At 42.4% G+C, this 13,492-nt stretch overlaps 1 pseudogene; it reads right to left on the bottom strand.

The window, feature by feature from the left end:
- Positions 1-1,716: 1,716 nt before the first annotated feature.
- On the bottom strand, positions 1,717-12,811 carry LOC110602068 (annotated as a pseudogene).
- Positions 12,812-13,492: the final 681 nt, after the last annotated feature.

Raw genomic sequence — 13,492 nt, 5'->3', positions numbered from 1 at the left:
GATGAGCTATACTAGCCCAGTGAGTAGAACAAATCAAACATGTCAATAAAACATGCTCACATGGAATGCATCACATCACAAGTAAATCACATCATCTCAGACGGACTGATTCAAAATTCCCTCAATCTGTGCCCGGCCCACGAAGGAGCTCCTCAAGACTTTATTACGCACCCTAGGGTGCCCTGTGCCCGGCCCTCTCAGGGCTCCTCAGGACTTTACTACGAGGGCTAATGAATCCACTATGTCCGATCCGTACAAGCATAGAATAATGCAATGCGTCACATTAGTGTATTCTAGTGCACTCAACCTATTACATATCATGATGCATGGAACATGCTCAAAGCATTTACTTTCTCAATTTAAAACATTAAGTTTAGTTCCACTCACCTCTGGCTGACTCTGAACTGACTCTGAATACTCTGAAGCAGTGCTCACTGCTGCTCTCTTCGGTTCCTCTGGTCCGTTCCTACACAGGTGGACTCAAATGAGGGACCAAACTAGCTCAAGAAAAACTCTATAAAACTCCCCAAAACCCCCTTAAAACATCCTACAATAATCACATAAAACATGCAAGAGAAGGCTGGACAGGGCACTTTTGGAGGCCGAAAGTCCCTTCCAGAGACGAACCTCAAGCACTTTCGGCGGCACTTCGGCTGCCGAAAGTCCTCTCCAGAGACGAAAGTCCCCAACCTTCGGCGGCACCTTCGGCGGCCGAAACCCTCCTCCAGAGCCGAAAGTCCAAACTTTCGGGGGCAAGCTTGGGCAAGCTTGGGCAGCCGAAACCACCTCCTTAGCATGTTCGGCGGCCGAACCCTCTTTCGGCGGCCGAAATTGGATTTTCCAGTTAGGCAGAAACTTGTTCTGCTTCATGCAAAACTCACTCAAACTTCACTCAAACATGCAACCAACATTCCACAACCTGCATATACTCAAGTATAAGCACAAAGGGGTCCAAAACTACCTTAAAACCCCAATAAACAACACAACACAACACAAATATATGCTTTGACCAAAAATCAACCAAAACCGCAACTTACTCTAAACATGCATCTCTACCCACAAACTTCATAAAACCTTCATAAACCATGGAAAGAAGTTCAGGATCTTCACTTACCTCACACAAACAAGGAGATAAACGATCCCAACGTGGAGATATGGAGCAAAACACTCCCAAAGCCTCCAAACTTCAAAACTTTGGTTTAAAGCTCAAAACCTTCAAACAATCATAAAAACTCATCAAAACTTTGAAAGATTTAAAGCAAATACAAAAATCACCCAAGGAAGCTCATGGTCTCACCTAAGTCTGTGAAAATGGAAGAAACTTATCCATTTCACCGACCTAGGGCCTTTTATAGGTGGCTGGCCAGACCACCTTCGGCGGCCTAACGTGAAACCAAAACTCATGCATGTTCGGCGACCGAACTTTCACCTTCGGCGGCAGAACCTTGCATTTCTTCCTTGGCTCTTTTCTTTCAAAACAAACTCATTTCCTTTATACTTAAAACATTAAAACATATCAAAACACTTAAAAAAACATGTCTATACCCTTCTAGAGGGTGCCGACATCCGAGATTCCACTGGACTACAGGAATTCCGATGTCAGACTCTAGCCGGGTATTACATTCTCTCCCCCTTAAGACCATTCGTCCTCGAATGCTCTTCAAACAAATAAACACATAAAAAGAGAAAAATCTAACCTTAAAACAGATATGGATATTGCTGGTGCATAGACTCCCGTGTCTCCCAGGTGCACTCTTCTAGATTGTGGTGGTTCCATAGGACTTTCACCATTAGAATTTCCTTGTTCCTTAGCTGTCTGATCTGTGTGTCAAGGATCCGCACTGGCTGCTCTATATAAGTGAGATCTCCAAGGATCTCTACTTCAGACTCACTAAGAACCTTACTCGGATCTGACACGAACTTCCGTAGCATAGAAACATGGAACACCGGGTGAATTCTTTCCATAGAAGCAGGTAAATCCAGCTTGTACGACACATTCCCAATCTTCTGCAAGATTTCAAAGGGTCCAATGTATCGTGGGGCTAGCTTACCCTTCTTCCCAAAGCGAACCACTCCCTTCATTGGAGACACTTTCAGCAATACCATATCACCTTCCTGAAACTCTATCTGCTTTCTGCGGATATTTGCATAGTTTTTCTGTCTGCTCTGAGCAGTCTTGATCCTCTCTCTGATCATGGGCACCACTCTGCTGGTGATCTCAACTAACTCCGGCCCTGCAAGAGCCGCCTCTCCTACTTCTTCCCAGCAAACAGGTGATCTGCACTTCCTTCCATACAAAGCTTCATAAGGGGCCATCCCTATGCTAGCATGATGACTGTTATTGTAGGCAAACTCCACCAAAGATAGATGCTGCCTCCAAGAATCGCCAAAGTCTAACACACACATTCTGAGCATATCCTCCATGGTCTAGATGGTCCTCTCTGACTGTCCATTAGTCTGTGGGTGGAAAGCAGTGCTAAACTCCAACCTTGTGCCCATAGCACTCTGCAGACTCCGCCAAAATCTGGAGGTGAACTGAGGTCCTCTATCTGAAACTATAGACACTGAGACTCCATGCAACCTTACGATCTCCTCCAAATAAACTTGTGCTAACTTATCCACAGAGTAGTTGCTCCTAATAGGGATGAAATGAGCAGATTTCGTCAGTCTTTCCATAATCACCCATATGGAGTCTAACCTGTTGGACGCTGCCGGTAAGCCCACTACAAAATCCATAGCTATGTTCTCCCATTTCCATTCTGGAATCGGCAGTGGGTTAAGCATTCCAGCCGGCTTCTGATGTTCCAGTTTCACTCTCTGGCAAATTTCACAGGCGGACACAAACTGTGCCACTTTTTTCTTCATAGCTGGCCACCAATACACTCTTTTCAGATCCTGATACATCTTGGTGGCTCCAGGGTGAACACTGTACCTTGCATTATGAGCCTCCCTCATAATGTCTCCTTTCAGGTTACTGTCATCTGGTACACATAGTCGATTCCCATAGCGGAGGATCCCTTTGCTGTCAAATCTGAACTCTGCATTGTTGCCTGACTGAACAGTCCTGGCAATTTTCACTAACTCAGGGTCCTCATGCTGTTTCTGAGCCACCTGCTCCAGAAACACTGGTGTCACTCTCATCTGTGCTATCAATGCACCTGTACCAGACAACTCTAGTTGTAACCTGATACGGATAAGGAAATAATACGATACTTCAAAGATTTAAAAATGGAAACTCCAAATCATGACAAATCAAGTTACCATCGCTTAATTCAAGGCTTACGAGATGAGAACTATATTTGGGAAGCATGGGAGAATAAGGAAACAAATCAGACTCTCTTCAACACATGTGGACGCACAACACAATTTCAGATCGCGTAATGCATGTATGGCTACATTGCATTTAGGCCAGTTTTATTATTTTGGTATTTTAGTATTTTGTGGGATTTGTTTTAAATTAATTTGGCCTATATTAGAAGCCAAATTCGTGCAGCCCATTTAGGAAGGAGATTTCTCCAAGATAATTTAGGAAAATGATCTTTAATGTAATCCAGATTTGACTATTTGACTAGATACCCTTCCTATATTGTAATTACACCTTCCTACAATAGAATTAGGGTTTGAAGGCTATAAAAACACCCTTAAGGTGGCAGCCACGAGAAGACAATGAATAAAAATGATTTTTTTGAACAATATTTGGTTCTTCTCCATTATTTGGTAACTTATCAAGGTTTAACCTTGTGGCGTTCTGATATGGATTTCCTCCATGCTTAGTTAACTTATCAAGAATTTCTTGTGGCATTCTCGAAGCTGGAATCACTTGATTATCTATGTTTCTAATCACATGGTTGGTTAGGGGTGTGGTAGAGCAACCTTCGCTGGATTATCCATGTTTCTAATCACATTCGTTGGTTAAGGGTGTGGTAGAGCAACCTTCTGGAAGATATCTTTGTCTTGTTCTTTATCAAGTTGTGTGACGGGGTTTTTGATCACAAGTTGGTCCTGGGTTCCGCATCAGTTGGTATCAAAGCACGGTGATAGATAAATTCCTATTTATCTATATTTATTTATTTCGTAAGTTTTTTTTTATTTTTTCTGTATTTTTTTTATTTCAGTTTATCTTATAATTTCTCTCAACAAAAAGGAAAAAAAAATAGAGAATTTATTTTTTATTTCAGTGTGAGATTTTTTCTTTAAAAAAAAGTGAGAGATAAGAAAAAAAAACAGAAGAGTAAAGAAAAAAAAATTATTTCAATTGTTTGATTTCAAAAAGAAAAAAAAAAAGAAAAAAAGAGGAGAGATGTCAAAATTTAGTATTTTATTCGTGAAATATCATACTGAATTCAAGGAGAATCCCATGTCGATCGATTCTTTTCTTATCATTATGGTTGAAGATTCGAGGACGAATCTTTTTGAAGAAGCAGAGAATGATACGGATAAGGAAATAATACGATACTTCAAAGATTTAAAAATGGAAACTCCAAATCATGACAAATCAAGTTACCATCGCTTAATTCAAGGCTTACGAGATGAGAACTATATTTGGGAAGCATGGGAGAATAAGGAAACAAATCAGACTCTCTTCAACACATGTGGACGCACAATACAATTTCAGATCGCGTAATGCATGTATGGCCAAATTGCATTTAGGCCAGTTTTATTATTTTGGTATTTTAGTATTTTGTGGGATTTGTTTTAAATTAATTTGGCCTATATTAGAAGCCAAATTCGTGCAGCCCATTTAGGAAGGAGATTTCTCCAAGATAATTTATGAAAATGATCTTTAATGTAATCCAGATTTGACTATTTGACTAGATACCCTTCCTATATTGTAATTACACCTTCCTACAATAGAATTAGGGTTTGAAGGCTATAAAAACACCCTTAAGGTGGCAGCCACGAGAAGCCAGTGAATAAAAATGATTTTTTTGAACAATATTTGGTTCTTCTCCATTATTTGGTAACTTATCAAGGTTTAACCTTATGGCGTTCTGATATGGATTTCCTCCATGCTTAGTTAACTTATCAAGAATTTCTTGTGGCGTTCTCGAAGCTGGAATCGCTTGATTATCTATGTTTCTAATCACATGGTTAGTTAGGGGTGTGGTAGAGCAACCTTCGCTTGATTATCCATGTTTCTAATCACATTCGTTGGTTAGGTGTGTGGTAGAGCAACATTCTGGAAGATATCTTTGTCTTGTTCTTTATCAAGTTGTGTGACGGGATTTTTGATCACAAGTTGGTCCTGGGTTCCGCATCATAACCCTTCGTCAATGAGCTTATAAAACTCTATCACCACTGGTCTTCTCTCTGTGGCTATGTGGGACAAACTGCCAAGTGATTTCCGGCTTAGGGCGTCTGCCACAACATTCGCCTTACCCGGATGATACTGGATCCTGCAATCATAGTCACTGAGCAGTTCTACCCACCTTCTCTGCCTCAAATTCAGCTCTTTCTGACTCAAGATGTACTGTAAACTCTTGTGATCTATGAAGATCTCGCATTTAACCCTATAAAGGTAATGCCTCCACATCTTGAGTGCAAAGATAACTGCTGCCATTTCTAGGTCATGGGTGGGGTAATTCAACTCGTGCTTCTTCAGCTGTCTAGAAGCATAAGCAATCACCCTGTCATTCTGCATCAGAACACAACCCAATCCCACTCTGGACGCATCACAGAACACTGTGAAGTCCTCATTACTGACAGGCAGAGCTAACACCAGTGCTGATGTTAATCTTCTCTTTAACTCTTCAAAGCTCTCTTCACACTGGTTTGACCACACAAACTTCTGGTTCTTCTGAGTCAGTTTGGTCATAGGAGCAGCTATCTTTGAGAAGTTTTAAACGAACCTCCTGTAGTAACCTGCCAAACCCAGAAAGCTTTTAATCTCTGTCACTGAGGTGGGTCTAGCCAGTTAGCTACAGCTTCTATCTTCTTGGGGTCTACCTCAATACCTTCGGCTGATACAACATGCCCCAAGAAGGAAATGCTCCTCAACCAAAACTCACTCTTAGAGAACTTGGCATACAAACCATGCTCTCTCAGTGTCTGCAGAACTGTCCTCAGATGCTGGGCATGCTCCTCTGCATCTCTGGAGTACACTAAGATATCATCGATAAAGACAATCACAAAGTGATCCAGATACTCGCTGAAAACTCTGTTCATGAGATCCATGAATGTTGCAGGGGCGTTAGTCAACCCGAACGGCATTACTAAGAACTCATAATGCCCATATCTGGTCCTGAAAGCTGTCTTTGGTACATCTGCTTCTCTAACTCTCAACTGATGATACTCGGACCTCATATCTATTTTAGAGAAACAACCTGCTCCAGCTAGCTGGTCGAATAGATCATCGATCCTAGGTAGGGGATACTTATTCTTGGTAGTGACCTTGTTCAACTGTCTATAGTCGATACAAAGTCTGAGGGATCCATCCTTCTTTCTAACAAAAAGCACTGGAGCACCCCAAGGTGAGGTACTAGGGCGCATGAAACCCTTATCTACCAAGTCCTGCAGCTGCTCTTTCAACTCTTTTAACTCTGCTGGCGCCATCCTGTAGGGAGGAATAGAGATAGGTCTGGTACCAGGCAACAATTCTATTGCAAACTCTATCTCCCTATCAGGTGGTAGGCCTGGAAGCTCGTCTGGGAAGACGTCTGGAAACTCTCGGACTACAGGAACTGAGGCTGGTTCCCTAACCTGTCTATCTAGCTCTCTCACATGAGCTAGAAACCCCTGACAACCCCTCCTAAGCAAACGACGAGCCTGAAGGGTTGAGATCAAACCTTTAGGTGTCCCCCTCCTGTCTCCTCTGAAGACACACGCTGACCCATCCTGGTCTCTGAGACTAACTACTTTGTCTCTGTAGTCCAAGGTAGCTCCATATGTAGATAGCCAATCCATCCCTAGAATGACATCAAAATCCGTCAAATCTAGAACCACTAGGTCCGCTGGAAGGCATCTACCCTCTATGAACACTGGACTGAAGCGATAGACTGACACTGCCACTGATGGGTCACATTTGGGTCCACTGACCCAGAGAGGACACTCCAACTCAGAAATGATCAGATCCAACCTTTCAACGGCTCTAGAAGCAATAAAGGAATGAGAAGCAATAAAGGAATGAGAAGCACCGGGGTCCAACAAAGCATACACATCAGAACACCCAATAATAAGATTACCTGACACCACTGTGTTCGACGTGTTTGCCTCCTCTTGAGTCACAGTGAAAATCCATGCTGGGGCTACCGGACCTTCACCTCGGGAACCTGCTGCTGAAGAAGAGGCTGACCCTCTCCCTCTGCCTCTGCTACTGCTCTGAGGCATGGCTGGAGCTGCTGGCTGTGCCACACTGCCTGAGCTCATCTACTGGGATGGTGCAATAAAGGTCAACTGAGGACATTCCCAAGCAAAATGTCCCTCCTGCCCACAGTTAAAGCAGGCTGTCGATCCCATACGACAAACTCCTTTGTGCGGCCTTCCACATTTCATGCACACTGTACTGCCTGTGCCAGAGCTTGAGCCACTACCCATTTCCAGACTAGACTTAATCTTATTCCAGAACTTGCCCTTCCTTGCTTTAAATTTTTCTCCTTTCTTGCTGCCAGAAGCTGCTACACTAGGGGTCTTAGAACCCGAAGTCTGTGCCATTTGCTGTTTAACTGTTCCCTGAATAATGGCACTCGCCTCCATCTTCCTGGCGGCATCCACTATAGAGTGGAAACTCTCTTTCTCTGCTGGAAAAATCAAGGAGGAATACATGGGATGAAGTCTCATGGTATATCTCCTTGCCTTCTTCTGGTCAGTGTCATAAGCCTGACCCACATACTGTAACAGATCTAGGAACTTATCTGTGTATTCCTCTACACTCATTTCTTCAGTCTGTCTCAGCTGCTCAAATTCTATCACTTTCAGCTCCCTGAAACTGTTAGGAAAAGCCCACCCTGCAAACTCATTGGCGAACTCTCCCCATGACATACTGTCCAACCTGGGGTCCACATAATTCTTGAACCACTCTCGAGCCTTCTTATATTTTAATGTGAACCCTGCCATCTCAATGGCTCTGCTATCATCAGCTCCTAACTCATCGGTTATCATCTTAACCGTTCTGAGGTACTCAAAGGGATCATCTCCCGTATTGAATTTAGGAGCATTCAACTTTAGGTACTCTGTCATTTTCACTTTACTTCCCCCAGCTGAGCTAGGTTGAGGTGCTTGGACAACTGGGGCTACTGGTTCTGGTTCTGGTGGTGGAGCAGAAGGTGCTGAACTTGGCTCTGGGTATGCTGTACTGGGATGGAAAGGTGTGGGTGGATACATGGGATATGGTGGGTAAAAAGGAGGATAAGGCATATAAGGCATGTAGGTAGGATATGGGGAAAAACTAGAGTAATCCGACGTACCCCCCATCGGATACCCTGGGCCCTGTGGAAAGGGTGGATAATGGGGTGGATAACCGAACCCCGAGGCCTGAGCGCCTCCCTGAGACTCTCCCATACCCTCTTCAGACCTGCCTATACCCATGCTTTCCTCTCTTGGCTGGTCCACATCTATAGCCTCCCTCACTTCCTCTGAGCTCCCTCCTCTATCTGCTCCTCTTCTGCTCTCGTCAAACGACCTTCTAGGGTCCCTTGACGTACCCTCCCTGCTTGATCTCTGAGACCTTGCCCTTGGCAACGCAGGAGGACGAGCATCTGAGCCCTCATTCACTGGTGGGACTCCAGTCAATCGTGCAGATCGACGAGTTCCTCTCATCTTAACTTTCTGGAAAACAACATAACAGCACACATCAGCATAGAAACATCACATAACAACAATGCACATGCATAACTCATGGCATTACACCTCAGCAAATAGACAAGACTCAACATCCTATCCTAGTGGACATGCTTTCCTAGTGTGCTTGACCTACTATAACCTCTATGAGCCCGACACTCTCTATCTAGGTCCAACCATATGAACCTAAGGCTCTGATACCAATCTGTAACGATCCGGAAATCGGACTGCTACCGGCGCTAGGATCCAGGTCGACTTAAGGTCGCTGGAACCCGTAGCAAGCCTACTATACTCTCTGCATACCTGTAAAATCCCATACATGATCAAAGATTTTCAGTAAAAACATAAAACTGATGCTTTGAACCAAGGCTCAACATGTGCATGCACTATCTCTATACTCTAAAACCCCTGACTAGAGCTTGCTCTAGATGGGTTCAACTCATACTCTGTTAAGCCTGGTTTTTCACATACTGATAAAAACATTCACAGCACATAAACAGATCATGTATATAGAAAGGATTTACAACATGGGTCAAGCACAATACTCTACATTATACAATACTAAACCATTTCTTCACAATATTACATGTCCACACTATGCTATTACAAAAGTCTTTACTCTTCCTGTACCCTGCTGACTTTCCTCTGATTCTGATCCTGCAAGACTGGGGTTAAAGGAGAGGGATGAGCTATACTAGCCCAGCGAGTAGAACAAATCAAACATGTCAATAAAACATGCTCACATGGAATGCATCACATCACAAGTAAATTACATCATCTCAGACGGACTGATTCAAAATTCCCTCAATCTGTGCCCGGCCCGCGAAGGAGCTCCTCAAGACTTTATTACGCACCCTAGGGTGCCCTGTGCCCGGCCCTCTCAGGGCTCCTCAGGACTTTACTACGAGGGCTAATGAATCCACTATGTCCGATCCGTACAAGCATAGAATAATGCAATGCGTCACATTAGTGTATTCTAGTGCACTCAACCTATTACATATCATGATGCATGGAACATGCTCAAAGCATTTACTTTCTCAATTTAAAACATTAAGTTTAGTTCCACTCACCTCTGGCTGACTCTGAACTGACTCTGAATACTCTAAAGCAGTGCTCACTACTGCTCTCTTCGGTTCCTTTGGTCCGTTTCTACACAGGTGGACTCAAATGAGGGACCAAACTAGCTCAAGAACAACTCTATAAAACTCCCCAAAACCCCCTTAAAACATCCTACAACAATAACATAAAACATGCAAAAGAAGGCTGGACAGGGCACTTTCAGCGGCAGGTTCGGCGGCCGAAAGTCCCTTCCAGAGACGAACCTCAAGCACTTTCGGCGGCACTTCGGCTGCCGAAAGTCCTCTCCAGAGACGAAAGTCCCCAACCTTCGGCGGCACCTTCGACGGCCGAAACCCTCCTCCAGAGCCGAAAGTCCAAACTTTCGGGGGCAAGCTTGGGCAAGCTTGGGCAGCCGAAACTACCTCCTTAGCATGTTCGGCGGCCGAAACTGGATTTTCCAGTTAGGCAGAAACTTGTTCTGCTTCATGCAAAACTCACCCAAACTTCACTCAAACATGCAACCAACATTCCACAACCTGCATATACTCAAGTATAAGCACAAAGGGGTCCAAAACTACCTTAAAACCCCAACAAACAACACAACACAACACAAATACATGCTTTGACCAAAAATCAACCAAAACCGCAACTTACCCTAAACATGCATCTCTATCCACAAACTTCATAAAACCTTCATAAACCATGGAAAGAAGTTCAGGATCTTCACTTGGCTCACACAAACAAGGAGATAAACGATCCCAACGTGGAGATATGGAGCAAAACACTCCCAAAGCCTCCAAACTTCAAAACTTTGGTTTAAAGCTCAAAACCTTCAAACAATCATAAAAACTCATCAAAACTTTGAAAGATTTAAAGCAAATATAAAAATCACCCAAGGAAGCTCATGGTCTCACCGAGGTCTGTGAAAATGGAAGAAACTTATCCATTTCACCGACCTAGGGCCTTTTATAAGTGGCTGGCCAGACCACCTTCGGCGGCCTAACGTGAAACCAAAACTCATGCATGTTTGGCAGCCGAACTTTCACCTTCGGTGGCCGAACCTTGCATTTCTTCCTTGGCTCTTTTCTTTCAAAACAAACTCATTTCCTTTATACTTAAAACATTAAAACATATCAAAACACTTAAAAAAAATATCTATACCCTTCTAGAGGGTGCCGACATCCGAGATTCCACTGGGCTACAGGAATTCCGATGCCAGACTCTAGCCGGGTATTACATATTTAGTGATAAAATTAATTGAGGAACTGATTAGTAGACTTTTTAAAATATCCCTGTCACGGTTTCAGACTTCAGGATCACTCGATATTCTGTGACTATGAACAACTTAGTGAGTCAAGATTATATAAGTGAACAACTATGCCAACAAGCAGCATTCAATCAGAAGCCTCACAGTAAGCACAAGAGATAAAAATTGAAAATGAGAATTCATGAACAGACTACTTATTTTATTTCAAGGGCAAAATAATAATTATACATTATCATCAACGCAATCGTTACAACAATTCTCACCTCCCTTGTAGACTGGGGGACGGTCTACAAGGGGTGAAGACACAACTCAGGATCTCCGTAAACCTACGGTAGCCAACCGGGTCCAGCCCTTATTGGTGGCCGACTAGTCACTCCCCCCTAAAGAGCCTTTGAAATAACTAGACTTGTGGTAGGAGAAGACATCAACATGTCTCATATAACACCCCCCTCAAAATAAATATATGGAAAGGAATTACAACATATTATCTCGCCCCTTATCTTCCTACTAATTTTTACTAATTTATCCCAATATTGCTTCCTAGGAATTCCAATGTTGAAAAATTACAGTTTTGGTCCCTAAAACTCTATGACCATGACACTCCCCCATTTAAACGGTCGATATCCTCGTCGACTAAGCTTGTTGGGATTCTTCAATCTTTGAGTCCGATGCTTTTAGGCTTGCTCGCAGTGTGATCTGATCCCAGTCCTGCTTGATTAAATTGTTGGACAACCTTAATCCTTGGTATAAAACCATTCAGTTCTTAGTATCTCCCTCCAATTGATCTCTGTGAACTGCTAGCTCTTAATGATGATGAAACTACAAAAGCTCTATCTTCGGGTTGTAAATGTTCTGCCCTTGATTCCTTTGTCTACTACAAATGTTGTGAGAAATTGTTACTTTACTCATCTTCACGAACTTATTACCTGAACTCATTGATCACTGGTTCTTTTCTCCTTAACATGTCTTGCCATTACTTGTCTTTAATTATCGACCTTACTCTTTGCCGCAAAAGCATGACCCCATCATACCACAAATCTATTAACCTGTATACACTCATGCCACACGATATCGTAATTCACCTGTAATAGTCTCATAAGAAAGGTTAGTACTAACCATGTTAGATTCAAATACGAATTCATATAGCAAGTCATCTAGAATACAACCCATTATAAATCAACAGGTGTGCCAACAGCACTTGACCACTAAGACTTGAACTGCCTTTACCCATCTCATTGACACAACACAATGTTATTCCATTTGTAGCGAAGCTCGGTGAATCCTCCTATGAAATCGGTGTCCCATTGTCAAAAGAGTTCACTCAGCACTCTCTTTCTCTTTTGTACGTCTTAGGTCCTCCCCTTCATAAGTTCTGGTATTGTGCACACTTTATCTCCTTTTTCTCTACCTAAGAATGTAGTTTATACAAATGCCTACAAAACGACGCACATTACATATAAAATATCCACAACCACTGAAAAGTAGCATTTTATTGTTGAACCCTATGAGCCACAGAAATCTACTCAAAATAACTATTAAGATTGACTATACATGATGGAATTAGTACCATCATTAAGACTCAACACTAAGAAATTACTAGAAGATACTCCCTTTATTATACCGTTTTTATCATAACTCACAACATCGACTTGCCTCATCAACTTGACTCAAGCAACCTATGCTTCTTGACCTATCTTGCTCCTCCTCCATGTTGATCCACTTGTGAGAACTTTTGTTTGGCAATGAGGTCTCTTTCCTACTCAACAACAAAGGTAGGACTAAATTTTTTCCTTTTAATTACAATTATTTTTCAATCCCTTCTAAGGAAGCTATACACTATATGTTCACAATATCTGTTAGCACCAACTTGTCAAGTCCCACATCACGAGGAACATGAGTCAATAATACACCAAATATCTCAGAATAAATTAATAAATACATAAATTAAGATAAAGAATGATATCAGAAAATACAAGAAATATTATACTCATTTGATACGAGAGGGTTCCCTCTCATTAGATTCCCTTCTCTCGTACTGAATTCTCATTAAGAATCTCAATCTCCTATTACTCCCTTGAGCACCATACTCTTTTTGACCGGTTCACTGGTTCTCACTTTTATCAGTGTTTTCTTATCCTCCTTCTTCCTTTTATCGTAGGATGAATGAATTATTTGCTTTCGCAATGTCGTTGCTCCCAATGACATTTGATACAACTCTCGCCCAATGTTACCCTACATTCCTCTTGGTTGCCCTATCAAAATGTTTATTTATGTCAAAGAGAATGAACATGTGTTCAGCAATCATGGTTGGTTGGCACTATCACACACTGTTTTATACTCTTGTAATTATTGTTTTCTTTTTATCCCCTTTGGACTTCTATCTATTCTACT

Source organism: Manihot esculenta, chromosome 15 (assembly GCF_001659605.2).
Source record: "Manihot esculenta cultivar AM560-2 chromosome 15, M.esculenta_v8, whole genome shotgun sequence".
Taxonomy (NCBI): Eukaryota; Viridiplantae; Streptophyta; class Magnoliopsida; order Malpighiales; family Euphorbiaceae; genus Manihot; species Manihot esculenta.
This window is presented reverse-complemented; position numbering and strand designations above follow the sequence as displayed.